The sequence below is a fragment of the Gorilla gorilla genome, chromosome 19, assembly GCF_029281585.2.
Source record: "Gorilla gorilla gorilla isolate KB3781 chromosome 19, NHGRI_mGorGor1-v2.1_pri, whole genome shotgun sequence".
Taxonomy (NCBI): Eukaryota; Metazoa; Chordata; class Mammalia; order Primates; family Hominidae; genus Gorilla; species Gorilla gorilla.
Genome location: NC_073243.2, coordinates 86,774,573 through 86,788,851, shown reverse-complemented (window position 1 = coordinate 86,788,851; position 14,279 = coordinate 86,774,573).

Sequence of the window (14,279 nt, the reverse complement as noted above, 5' to 3'; positions counted from 1 at the left end):
GCAGCTTCCTCACCTCTCTCAGCCTTCACAGAATTGAAGAGAATAGAGCCTTGTTGTAGGTTAGGCTTTGGCTTAAAAGAATGCTATGGCTTGCTTCATCTTCTATCCAGATCACTAATATTTTCTCCATATCATCTATAGGCCTCTTTGGTTTTATCATCATTCATAAAGTTCACTGGAGCAGCACTTTAACTTCCTTCCAAAATTTTTCCTTTGCATTTACAATGTAGTTAACTGATGCAGGAGATCTAGTTTTTGGCCTGTCTTTGAGTTTTGGCATGCTTTCCTCAGTAAACTTAATCATTTCTGATTTTCAGTTGAAAGCGAGAGACTTGCAACTCTTCCTTTCCATGGAACATTTAGAGACTATTTTATATTATTAAATGGCCTAATTTTAATATTGTTGTGTCACGGGAAATAGGGAGGGCTAAGGAGAGGAAAAGAGATGAGGGAATGACCGGTCAGTGAAGCAGTGAGAACACACAGAACATTTATTCATTAGGTTAATCATTTTATATGGGTTTGGTTTGTGGTGGCCCAAACCAACTATAATAGTAACATGGAAGATGAGTGATTGCAGATCACCATAACATATATAATAATCATTAGAAATGTTGAAATATTGTAGGAAATTACCAAAATGTGACACCGAGCTGCAAAATGAACACATGCTATTGGGAAAATGCCACCAATAAACTTCCTTGCTGCAGCATTGTTACAAACCTTTAATATGAAAAAAATGCAGTATATGTGAAGCACAATAAAGTGAAGGGCAATAAATAGAAGGATGCTTGTATGTGAAAAACTGGGGACTACAGTCTAGCCAAGTTGCCATATAAACCTGCCAGCCACATTTACCTAACAGATTTGAATATGGCACTCTTTCTTTTATGATTGATCCTACTCTGTAAATGATTGTCCTATTAGGTTAAGTTCGAGCTCCTTACCTTGGTTATTGAGATACTGACACTATTTCCTTCTATGCTCTGTATTTTCCTTTAGCTTACTTATGCTTTATCTGTGCTCTTGCTCTAATCTATTGAAATCCTCTCATCTCAATGGATCAGAGATCAATTTCTTCTTCCTTTTAATTGTGGTTACATGTACTTTGTTATCCATTTAGAACTTAAATTATATCCTTAAAATATCCTTTGAATATCTTTATACATGGTTTTATGCAATTGCAATCTCTCCACAGGCCAAGGCTTATGAATCCTGTGTCATCCAGATTCCATACAAAGTGAAGTTACACATAGTAGATATTTCTAAAATAGTTTTTTAATTAAAATTACAGAACTTGACAGAATGCCATAATACTAGAATTTTGCTCTGGTAAATGAATAATTAAAATTGTAATGAACTATTTTTAAACATAATGGTTTCAAATAAAGGTTATTTTCTTCCTGATCTTTTCTTTCTTCATGGGACCTCACAGAAACACTTTATACAGTATTGCCAGGTTCCTCTTTCATTGAAATGAACCTAATCAAATGGATAAAATCTATTAGAACGGTTCAAGAAAAAAAAAATCATAATTTGCTTTGGCAAATAGAAATTTTAAAAGTAGGCCGGGTGCGGTGGCTCGCACCTGTAATCCCAGCACTTTGGGAGGCTGAGGCGGGCAGATCACGAGGTCAGGAGTTCGAGACCAGCCTCTACTAAAAATACAAAAATTACCTAGGCGTGGTGGCGTGTGCCTGTAGTCCCAGCTACTTGAGACACTGAGGCAGAAGAATTTCTGGAATCCAGGAGGCGAAGGTTGCAGTGAGCCGAGATCGTGCCACTGCACTCCAGCCTGGGCGACAGAGCCAGACTCCGTCTCAAAAAAAAAAAGAGAAGTAGTAATTGTTCTTTTTATAGGCAGCTTAAAACAATCATTTGAAATTAGTTCAATATTGTATTACATTGTATTACATATGTTATTACTTCTAATGGAACTATTTAAATGTAGAAACAATCATTCATTCACATAATGTGCCATTTGTCACAAGACGTGAATAATAATCAAGTGCTTCCTAACAAGTACATATGATCATCAACATTCAAGGTAAACACAGAGAGTCAGGAGAAAAAGAAAGAAAACAAAAAATAAACATACCATGAAAACAACCACCAAGCGTACAACTAAATTTATTTTCTAAAATAATGCTAAATACAAATATTAATATTAGAAACAGATGGAAAGAGATACATTACATTAAGGGGAAAACTATATAGAGAAATGTCACAATTATGCCTGGTAAGACTTAAAAATATTATTTTTCTCGTATTGAAAATTTGAGCAAAATTTATTTGAGTAGTAAATATCAAATATTAATACTAGTAATACCTACTTATACTACTAATAATACCTACTATATACGTAATTAAAATATGCCTACACTAGCCCTATGCAGAAGACTGACACTGACTGCTTTCTTATACCATATAAAAAAACAACTCAAGATAGTTATTGTTTACATATAAGACCTAAAACAATAAAATCTCTGAAGACAAGCTAAGAAATACCATTCTGGGTGCAGGCTCTGGCAAAAATTTCATGACAAAGACTCCAAAAGCAAATGCAACCGAAACAAAAATCGACAAGCGGGATCTAATTAAACTAAAGAGCTTCAGTACAGCAAAAGAAACTATCAACAGAGTAAACAGACAACCTACAGAATGGGAGAAAAGATTTGCAAACTGTATATCTGACAATGGTCTAATTCCACAATATATAAGGAATTTAAACAAATCAGCAAGAAAAAGCAAATAACCCCATTAAAAAAATAAGCAAAGGACATGAGCAGACATTTCACAAAAGAAGACATTCATGAGGCCAACAAATGAAAAAATGCTCAATATTACTAATCACTAGAGAAATGTAAATCAAAAGCACAATGGGATACCATCTAGTACCGGTCAGAACGACTATTGTTAAAAGATTTAAAAAAAATGCTGGTGAGGCTGAGGCTGTGGAGAAAAGAAAATGTTTACAGATTGTTGGTGGAAATGTAAATTAGTAAATTAGTTCAGCCACTATGGAAAGTAGTTTAGAGATTTCTCAAATAACTTACAATAGGACTATGATCTATGATTCGACCCACAAATCCCACTATTGAGTTTACACCCAAACGAAAATAAACTATTATATCAAAAAGACGCACCCATAGCAGTTCATAGGAGTTCTATTCTCATAGCAAAGACATGGAATCAACCAAAATGCCCATTAATGGTGGACTGGATAAAGAAAATATGGTAGATATACACCGTGGAATACTCTGCAACCATAAAAGAGAATGAAATTATGTCCTTGGCAGCAATATGGATGGAGCTGGAGACCCATATTTTAGTGAATTAATGCAGAAACAGAAATCCAAATACTGCATGTTCTCACTTGTACGTGGAAGCTAAATATTGAATAAACATGGGAACAAAGATAGGAACAACAGGTACTTGGAACTGCTTGAGGGAGGAGAGAGGGAAGTGATGTGTGGGTGGCAAGGTTACTTATCAGGTACTATAGTGACTCTCTTAGTGCCAGGATCACTTGTACACCAAGCCTCAGCAACATGCAGCTTAACTATGTAACAAACCTGAACATGTACCCTCTGAACCTAAAATAAAAGTAGAAAAAAATATATACCTAGACTTTCTTGGGACATTAAATATTTTTCATGATTAAATGGCATATTCAGGAATATCTGTAGATACATATCTTTTAGAATTCTATTCAGGACTTGATTTTGTTCTCTCTGGGAAAAGTGAAAACTAAACATAGAATACACACACACATACACAATGCATATGTATGGATAATACCTACATTGGTGAGGGCAGAACTTGTTTACTCAATCTACTGATTCAGTTGTCATTTTTTTTCCCAAAAACACCTTCACAGACATACAAATGTTTTGTCAGCTACCTAGGCATCCCTTGACCCAGTCAAATTGACACATAAATTTAACCATCACAATAGTCTTTGTTTCAAATGCATGCTCATTCCGACTTCCATTAGAGGTTACATAATTAGTTTATAGCAGAAGGCATGATTGGCTAACCTTAAAATATGGAATAATAAAAAAACCAATGAAATTATTGTAAATTGAATTTGCTTTTGCTGTAACAAAATATTAATTAAAATTATAAATGAATTAGCTGAATTTTAAACTGTGTATAACCCCAAAATTTTACATTTCAAACAAATATTCAAACACAAAGTAGTCAAAATTCCAAACTCACTCAAAGTACTGAGAAAATGGCTCTTTTATTTTGTTAATTTCTAAACTTTTGTTGTGGTTCTTGTTTACATCATTTTAGTTTCAAAGAATTCACCTAAAATTGTACATCTATACATGTCTATGGTTCAAAGTTCAGTGTAGAAGGCTACTGTCAAAGTTGTGAAAAAAATAATAATAATGAGAGTATAGTTACCTGCTTTTGAAGAAAATGCTCCTGTACTTTTTGATGTTTTAAATTGTTTGAAAGACATTGAAATAGATATAGTGAGAAACTAACACTTTTTGTTTGCCATAAGATTATTAATTAGTTTTACTTTTTATTTGTTTGTGCTTTAGAATAAAACACAAGAATACCATAAATTTTGGAGAAATTAATCAAAACCCCTAAACTATACTAAGGGGTTTTAATCTATAACTTACCTTTTTTTATTCAAGTTGTTTGAATGATAAGTAATTTTCTCAACATCTATGTTTTCTTATTTATAATATAGAATTATTAATACAATTAATAATAATGCTTTCACAGCAATCAGAGTTGTAAAATTATATAAAAACATGCATGTATTTGGAAGTCTCATGTAAATATATTTATATTAAACATTTTAAATTTAATTTCTAGCTTCTGTTAACTTTTAAGAGTTTACCTAAAAAGAAAAGTGTAACTAAGGCAGAGAGACAAATTGGAGTTGATGATCTCTTCAGTACAACAGCAAAATAAAGTAGAAAAGGAAATAAATGGGACAGCACTGGATAGATGTAAGAATCATAAATAAATATACACAGAGTACAAAAAGTAAGATGTTAAAAAATAGAGAAGAGATAACTTTTGTAGGTGCAATGATTCTCATACTATATTTCTTTATTTCTCTAGATTACTGTAGAGAGAATTCTCTATGCCCTTGTGCCTCCGTTTCTATTCAAACTCATTTTCCCTTACAGTCACTGCTTTCCCTGAGATTTCTCCGGCCACCTCTCTGTGAAAGGAGTATTGATTGAGTGATAAAGCAAATCCAGTTATATGGCTGTGGTGATCTCATTTCACAAAAGAGTCTGGAGAAATAAATGTGTCTTTAGAGTAAACTTAGGATCGCTTAACAGTTTTGAAATCCTGAAATGCCAACCAAAGGAACATTTCCAGGGGAAAGAAATGGATAAAAAGAGCATGAGTCAGTGTAATGCCAAACGACAGAAAAAGCAAAATGTTCAGCCCAGAAAGAGTACCTGGACAAAGAGAAAGAGTGACCAATGATGTATAAATTTCCTCCGAAATTTTTCTGTATTAGGAACTAGGCATGCAATAGGATTCAAGATATTTTTTAAAGGGACACCAGGTTGCAGTTTATTCTTTATTTCTTTTTTTGTTTTCTCATCTTCTATCCTTTTTATCTTTGTTTTCTATTTAGATATTTCAGATAATTTATTTTGAAGATATACTCAGCTCTATTTGTAATGCCTTCAGCCATGTGGATTTCATTAAAATATGATTATAGTATCGGGCTACCTTGAATAGAGATGGTTTAAGGGAACAGTACAACATGAATTTATAGTAGAATGAAATAATTTAATCTGGGAGAAACTGCCAACAGTGTAAGGGACGTTGGTAACAATTAAATGGCCCAATTTGGGAACTTAGGACCAAAGAGTAAAATCAATTATTGCAGAAGATTCTTAATGTTAGTAGAATGGGAGTGTCCAGATCGGCATACCTAGGACAAGTCAGATTATGAGAGCAGTGATGGGATAAGTGTTGAAAATGGGAAAGCAGTGATCAACAGCTGATTAGCTTGGAATGTTAAGCAAACAAAAATATAAAACTAGAGCACACTAGCAGTAATGCAAGTGATGTACCAAAACGGTTGTCTATGTTTACAAGGTCAGATGAGAGCCATATTTCCTAGCCCCCATAGTGTGAAAAAAGAGTTTAAGGGAATTTAATGTCTTTGTCTTTGTTTTTTTTTCCTTAAACAACTCACAAGGACCCCAAAACACCCCTATGATAATTACCATTCAATTCATTTTTTCAATTCCCTCCTTCACTTTCTTTATCTTTTTGCAGGAACCAGACAAATCTTATTTCTGTGTGTTGGACCTTTGTCTGTGCACCTAAAATTAAAATTGTTTCAGACTGTCTTAGCATGAACTGGTTTCCTATGAATAATATGTCTGCTTGAAGGGTCCACTCATCCAAAATATAACACTTTGTGGAATCAAACTTTTGACAATTTCACTTTGAGTGTTATCAAAATAAATGTAATGGTAATAAAAGTAACTACAACAGCACGCTTAATAACAATACTATAGATGATGATATAAAAATCTTGAGTATTATACCATATCTAATTTGACAATGGTAGGGTAGGTGGTTCAGAATAATTCTCCTGCTGAAAACTAGTAAAGCTAGACTATATATGTGTGTATATGCAACACATATGTACTCACATATAGAAAAAGGTGTGTCCACTTGCATGGCCTTAAGAATGAGTCCCCCACTTATAACTTCAGGTTACATGCCTCACGTGCCTTACCCTCATGTTGACCCTGGTAAAACTTCAAAACACCAAAGACAAACTCATAAAATCATATAGAAGAACAGGACAGATTTCCATCAAATGGTTAAAAAATGAGTTTGTCAGCTTATTAATTGCCATTCAAAATTAGATCACAGACAATAGTAATATAAAATATTTAAAGTACTGAAATAAACTATCAACCTAAAATTCTATACCTATTGACAGTATCCTTCAAAAACGAACGAAACAAAATATCGACAAAACCAGATAACTTTTTATTTTTAGCCTCATATAACTATGAGGTTTTAAATGGTTTATTTAAATGGTTTATTTTAGGCAGAAGAAACATGAATTAATATGGAAGTTTTGAGATGCAACATAAAATAAAGGGCAGCAGAAAGTATAAAATGTGCTACTTCTAAATGTGTACTACTGTCAAAACAGATTTGTGGAGTTTAATGCACACTCACATAACACGACCCACATACACATAGGTGCACAGTAGATGTGTATAAACACAAAGATAGATAGATATAATAATAAACAATAGTACCATATGCAATGGGAGGATGGAAATTCGAATAGAAATTTTGTGCTGTCATTTAATTACCCAGTAAGTTGAAAAAACTATAGAGGCAAATTAAAATCTACAATTAACCTCATTAAGAAGCTTAAAATAATGTATAACTACAAAACTACATAGAAGTAAAAAGCAATTTAACAATCCAAATTAGAGTAAGGAAATAAAGTCATACGGTAAAGACGTGGTAAATAGCAAGCAAATGTTAAACAAATATATCAGTAATTATAATCCATTCAATTAAGTAAATTTTATAATTAAATCGAAAATGTTTTCCAGAGGGAATATAAAGAAATAACTAACCTTTCGTAATTTATAAGAAACCAACTACTACAAGATAAGAAAAATGGAAAACAAATAGGATCGAACATATATAGTATGTGAGCACTAATGAAAGCTAGTTTAACTCTTGTAAGTGTGATGAAGAAGGCTTTAGAGAAAGATTTAACCAAGGGAAAAGCAAGGTTGCACCTTAATGATCAAAACTTAATTCTACCTGGAAATACAATATTTCATTTTGCATGTACATGCGCTTAATATACAGAAAACAAAATTTGAAAACTAAAATAAATATTCAAGCCCATAAAAAGTTAGTTTTTAACATACTTCTCTCAAAAATTTTTACAGCAAGCATATTATAATATTAAAAAGATGTAGGATTTTACAGCCTAATACAAAATTTGACATATATGAAATAATGCGTCCTACAACTGAAAAGTACATTTTTTCAATGTACTCAGAATATTTAACTGTCAATTTGCTTGGCCACAGAGTAAGCCCCATTTAATTACAAATATTTTAAAATATGTGCTATGATCTCTCTATATATGGAATTAAAATAGAAGAAAAATAAAAAAGTTAACCAAAAAATAAATCTCCAGCTGGACATGGTGGCTTACGCCTGTAATCCCAGCACTTTAGGAGGCCGAAGCTGACAGATCTCCTGAGGTCAGAAGTTCAAGATCAACCTAGCCAATATGGTGAAAAGCCATCTCTACAAAAAATTTAAAAATTAGCCAGGCATTATAGCGGGTGCCCGTAATCCCAGCTACTCGGGAGGCTGAGGCGGGAGAATCGCTTGAATCTGGGAGGCAGAGGTTGTAGTGAGCCAAGATGACGCCACTGCACGCCAACCTGGGTGACAGAGCAAGACTCCGTCTCAAATGAATGAATAAATAAATAAATAAATAAATAAATAAATAAACAAACAAATCCCCATGTGTTCGGAAATTAAGCAAAACACATGAATAACTTATGCATGAAAAATTTAGTCACCACATAAACATAAAATAATTTGAACTGAATGCTACTGATATTATTTTATGAGGCCAATGTAAATTTGATTTAATAACCTGACAAAGGCATTTTAATTATTAAAGATAGATGAAATATCCCAAAGAAAATATTAGCAAATCTAATGCAATGATACACAAAATTGTGAAAAAAATCTGGACCAAATTTATTTTAATCTAAAAGTGCAAGTTTGACTTGCCGCAGAACTGAATGTATTCACCCAGTTAATATTATTAAAAATAAGTCTAACATCATCTCAATGTAAGCAGACAGTGTTGATAGTTAACATAAATTTGTGGTTTTTAAAAACTATTAGAACATTCAGAGACAAAAGGATATTTCTGTATTGAAAACAAACTAGTTATCTATTAATAACCTACAGAAAACAATTTCATCAGCAATTCTTTTATTCTCTGAAATCAGGCAATTTTAAGAATGTTAGCAATCTATGAATTTTACCAGTATTAAACAATTTACATATGGTCTCAGTGTTTGTAATAAGAAAATAAAAAGAAATCAAATTTAGATAGATTGACCAAGAAATGTAACTATCTGTAACTATCATTATTCTCAGACAATTGTGAACACAGTGCCAAAATTATTTAAAATTTAATTATAAAAATTCAGTTAATCAATGACTTCAACAATATCACTGATTTTTTTTTTCCCATAGGGTGGAAACAAAGCGTTGGAAAATAAAATTTTCAAAAATAATACTGCTTATTTCATTATTAAAGTACTGGGAAAAAATCTTTTAACATGGTAAAACCCTGTCTCTACTAAAAATACAAAAAATTAGCAAGGGGTGGTGGCACATGCCTGTAATCCTAGCTACTTGGGAGGCTGAGGCAGGAGAATGGCCTGAACCTGGGAGGCAGAGCTGGCAGTGAGCCGAGATCCTGCCACTGCACTCCAGCCTGGGTGACAGAGCGAGACTCCGTCTCAAAAAAAAAGAAAAAAAAAAAAAAAAAAAAGACTTAAATGTAAAACTCAAAACTGCAGAAACCCTGGAAGACAACCTAGACAATACCATTCTGAACATAGGAGTGGGCAAAGCTTTCTGGACAAAGACACCAAAAGCAATTTCAAAAAAAGCAAAAATTGACAAATAGGATCTAATAAAACTAAGCTTCTGTACAGCAAAAGTAACTATCAACAGAGTAAACATACAATGTACAGAATGAGATAAAATATTTGCAAACTATGCATCTGACAAAGGTCTAATATCCAGGATCTATAAGAAATTTAAACAAATTTACAAGTAAAAAACAACCCCATTAAAAAGTGGGCAAAGGACATGGACAGACACTTTTCAGAAGAAGATATACATATGGCCAACAATCATATGAAAAATAGCTCAGTATCACTGCCCGTTAGATAACTGCAAATCAAAACCACAATGAGATACTCTATCATATCAGCTAGAATGGCTATTATTAAATAGTCAAAAATTAGTATGCTGGTGAGGTTGTGGAGAAAAAGGAACATTAATACACTCTTGGTAGCAGTTTGAATTAGTTCAGCCATTGTGGAAAGCAGCATGGTGATTCCTCAAAGAGCTAAAACATAACTATCATCTGACCCAGCAATCCCATTACTGGTATATACCCAGAGGAATACAAGTCATTCTACCATAAGAACACATGCACACTAATCATCACTGCAGTACTATTCACAATAACATTGACATGAAATCAACCTAAGTGTCCATCAATGACAAATTGGATAAAGAAAATGTGGTACATACACATCATGGAATATTATGCAGTCATAAAAAAGAATGAGATCATGTCTTTTGCGGGAACATGGATGGAGCTGAAGAGGCAAACTAACACAGGAACAGAGAACAAAATACTACATGTTCTCACTTTTTAGTGGGAGATAAATAATAAGAACTCATGTAAACAAAAAAGTTAACAACAGACACTGGGACCTACTTGAGAGTGGAGAGTGGAAGGAGGGAGAAGAGCCAGTAAAAATTGCTATTGGCTACTAGGCTTAGTAACTGGGTAATGAAATAATGTGTACAACAAACCTTCATAACATGAGTTTACCATTTACCTATATAACAAACTTGTACACGTACCCCTAAACCTAAGATAAAAGTTGAAAAAGAAATAAATAAAAATCAATATATGTCCCTGAGAATATTAACTTTCAGAATTCAGTGCATTATATTATAAAAATGGGTTGAATTTCTCTTCCCTAATAATTCATTAAGCAGGATATGTACAGGTACACTTACTGAGTGAGTTACACTAAAGTTATTGGCAAATTGCTAGTCCATGGAAGTTCTGGAGTTAGTAACACATGCCACTCTACTTATCCAACAGAAAGTATAACTGTGCTCTAGTTTATCTATTTCTACGTGTGACTAATAATACATACCTGTGTAGTATTTGCAGAAAACAGGATTAACTTGTACAACCCCATCTATAATTTGAATAGATTGCACTAAACAATCTTAATAATAACTTTGAATGTGAACTTAATAAAATTACAGGCTTTCTAGCATCATCATCATGTGACTGCAGTTTCATCTAGCTGACACTAGGTGGAGGATATATTAAATAAGTAACGTTTGACTTGAGGCCAATATTTTCAAGTGTTTTGGCTTTCAGAGAATCCCAAGACAGCCATTCTTCAAATATTTGATCATTTTTGATTTATATGAACTTAATTTAAGACCAAAGTCAGAAATAATTAACATAATTATAATTACTAAATTTGAACTGCAAGAATGATAAAAAAAAAACTATATGATGAACTCCCAACAGAACATATTCTGAGCACTTTAAATTATCTCTGTGATCTTGGCAAGATTTTTTGCATCTCTAGGACTCTCTTGGGTAAAGTTACATTAGTGTTTTTTAAACATATTTAGTAGGAGAATGCTTTTGAAGGAAAAATAATAATATACACACACAAAAGGCTATTGATGTTTAGGATAAATTGGGTGTGGAGTATACTTGCTTCTCCCTTTCCTAATCTTCCATCTGATATCATTTCAGGTGCTGCCGTTAAAACCAAATTTTCACAAAACACTCTGAAAATCACTGACCCTTGCTTTTCCTTGAAGATTTCTGATGAAATATTGTTGCTTTTCCTAGGTAATTGCTGCCCAAACCTGCTAAATTTAGCATTATCTGGAGCTTTGTAAAAAAAAGATAATAATAACACTGATGCCTGGGTCTTACATCAGAGTACATAAACTGAATCGGCACAAATGGACCCCAAATATTGTTACTTAAAATACATTATCCTCTAATTTGGAAGTATAATATTATATACATGTAATATTATACATGTAGCTTTAACTCTTTAATGTCTTTAGAAATCTGACTTGTTTATTAAGCTCTTGTATTAGTCCATTCTCACACTGCTATAAAGAACTACCGGAGACTGGATAATTTATAAAAATTAGACTTGGGAGGCCTCAGGATACTTACAATCATGGCAGAAGGTGAAAGGGAAGCCAGGCACATCTTACATGGGAATAGGAGAGAGAGAGAGCAAAAAGGAAATGCTACTTTTAAACCATCAGATCTCATGACAACTCACTCACTATCAAGAGAATAACATGGGAGAAACTGCCCCCATGATCCAATCACTTCCCACCAGGTCTCACTCTCAACATGTGAGGATTACAAATCAAGATGAGATTTGGGTGGAAACATACAGCCAAATCATACAATTCTGCCCCTGGACCCTCCCAAATCTCATGTCCCTCTCACATTTCAAGACTCCTAGTGCCTTCCCAACAGTTCCCCAAAGTTTTAACTCATTTCATGATTAACTCAAAAGTCCAAATCCAAAGTCTCATCTGAGACAAGGCATGTCCCTTCCACCTATGAGCCTGTAAAATCAAAACCAAGTTAGTTACTTTGAAGGCAAAATAAGGGTACAAACATTGGGTAAATGTTCTTGCTTCAAATGTAAGAAATTGGCCAAAACAAAGGGGCCATAGGCCCCATGCAAGACTGAAACCCAACAGGGCATTCATTAAATCTTAAAGCTCCAAAAAAATTCTCTTTTACTCTAAGTCTCACATCCAGCGGACATTAATGTGAGAGGTGGGCTCCCAATATCTTGGACAGCTCTGTCCCTTTGAGAAATCAGTCAAAGAAGATTATTTTTACTCTTCAGAGTACAACCTCCACAGTTCCTTTCATGGGCTGGCATTAGAGCCTGTGGCTTTTCTAGACACACGGTGCTAGCTGTCAGTGAATCTACCATTCTGGGGTCTGAAGGATGGTGACCGTCTTCTCAGAGCTTCACTGGGCAGTGCCCCAATGGGGGCTCCAACCCCACATTTCCCGTCTGCATTACCCTAGGAGAGGTTCTTTTCTCCATGAGGGCTCCATGCCTGCAGCAGGCTTCTGTCTGGACACCCAAGCATTTCATACATCCTCTGAAATCTAGGCAGACTCTCCAAAAAATCAACTTTTGTCTTCTGCACACCCACAGGGCTAACAGCACACGGAAGCGACCAAGGCTTGCACTCACTGAAGCAACAACCTGAGCTGTATCTTGGCCCCTTTTGGCCACAACTAGAGTTGGAGGAGTGGGATGCAGGGTGACTTGTCCCAAGACTGCACAGAGCAACCAGAGCCTGGCCCATGAAACCATTTTTTTTCCTCCTAGACCTCCAGGCCTATGATGGGGGAAGCTTTCATGAAGATCTCTGAAAAGCTCAGAAGACATTTTCCTCATTGTCTTGGCTATTACCATTTTCTTCTTGTTATTTATGGAAATTTCTGCAGCCTTGATTTCCTCCCCAGAAAATGTTTATTCTTTTCTACCACGTGGTCAAGCTGCAAATTTTCCAAACCTTTATGGTCTAATTCCCTTTTAAGCATAAGTTCCAATTTCAAACAATCTCTTTGTGAACACATGTGACTGTATGCTTTCAGAAAAAGCCAGGTCACATTCTGAAAGCTTTGCTGCTTTTAAATTTTTTATGTGAGGTATGCTAAATGATATCTCTTAAGTTCAAAGTTCCCCAGATCTCTAGGGAAGGGGAAAAATGCTGCCAGTCTCTTTGCTGAGGCATGGTAAGAGTCACCTGTACTCCAATTCCCTACAAGTTCCTTATCTTCATCTGAGACCACCTCAGCCTGGACTTTATTGTCCATATCACTATCAGTATTTTGGTCAAAGCCATTCAAGTAGTCTCTAGGAAGTTCCAAACTTTCCTTCATCTTTCTGTCTTTTTCTGAGCCCTCCAAACTGCTCCAACCTGTGCTGGTTACCCAGTTCCAAAGTCACTTTCACATTCTCAGGTATTTTTATTGCAATGCCCTACTACCTCAGTACCAATTCCATGTATTAGTCCATTTTCACACTGCTATGAGGAACTACCTGAGACTGGGTATTTTATAAAGAAAAGAGGTTTCATTAACTCACAGTTCCACATGACCGAGGAGGCCTCAGAAAACTTACAATCATGGCAAAAGGTAAAGGGGAAGCAAGGCACATCTAATATGGCAGTAGGAGAGGGAGAGCAAAGAAGAGAGTGACACTTTTAAACCATCAGATCTCATGAGAACTCTCTCAGGAGAACATCATGGGGGAAAGTGCCTCCATGATCCAATCACCTCCCACCAGGTACCTTTCTCAATACATGGGGATTATAATTTGAAATGAGATTTTGGTGGGGACACAGAGCCAAACCAT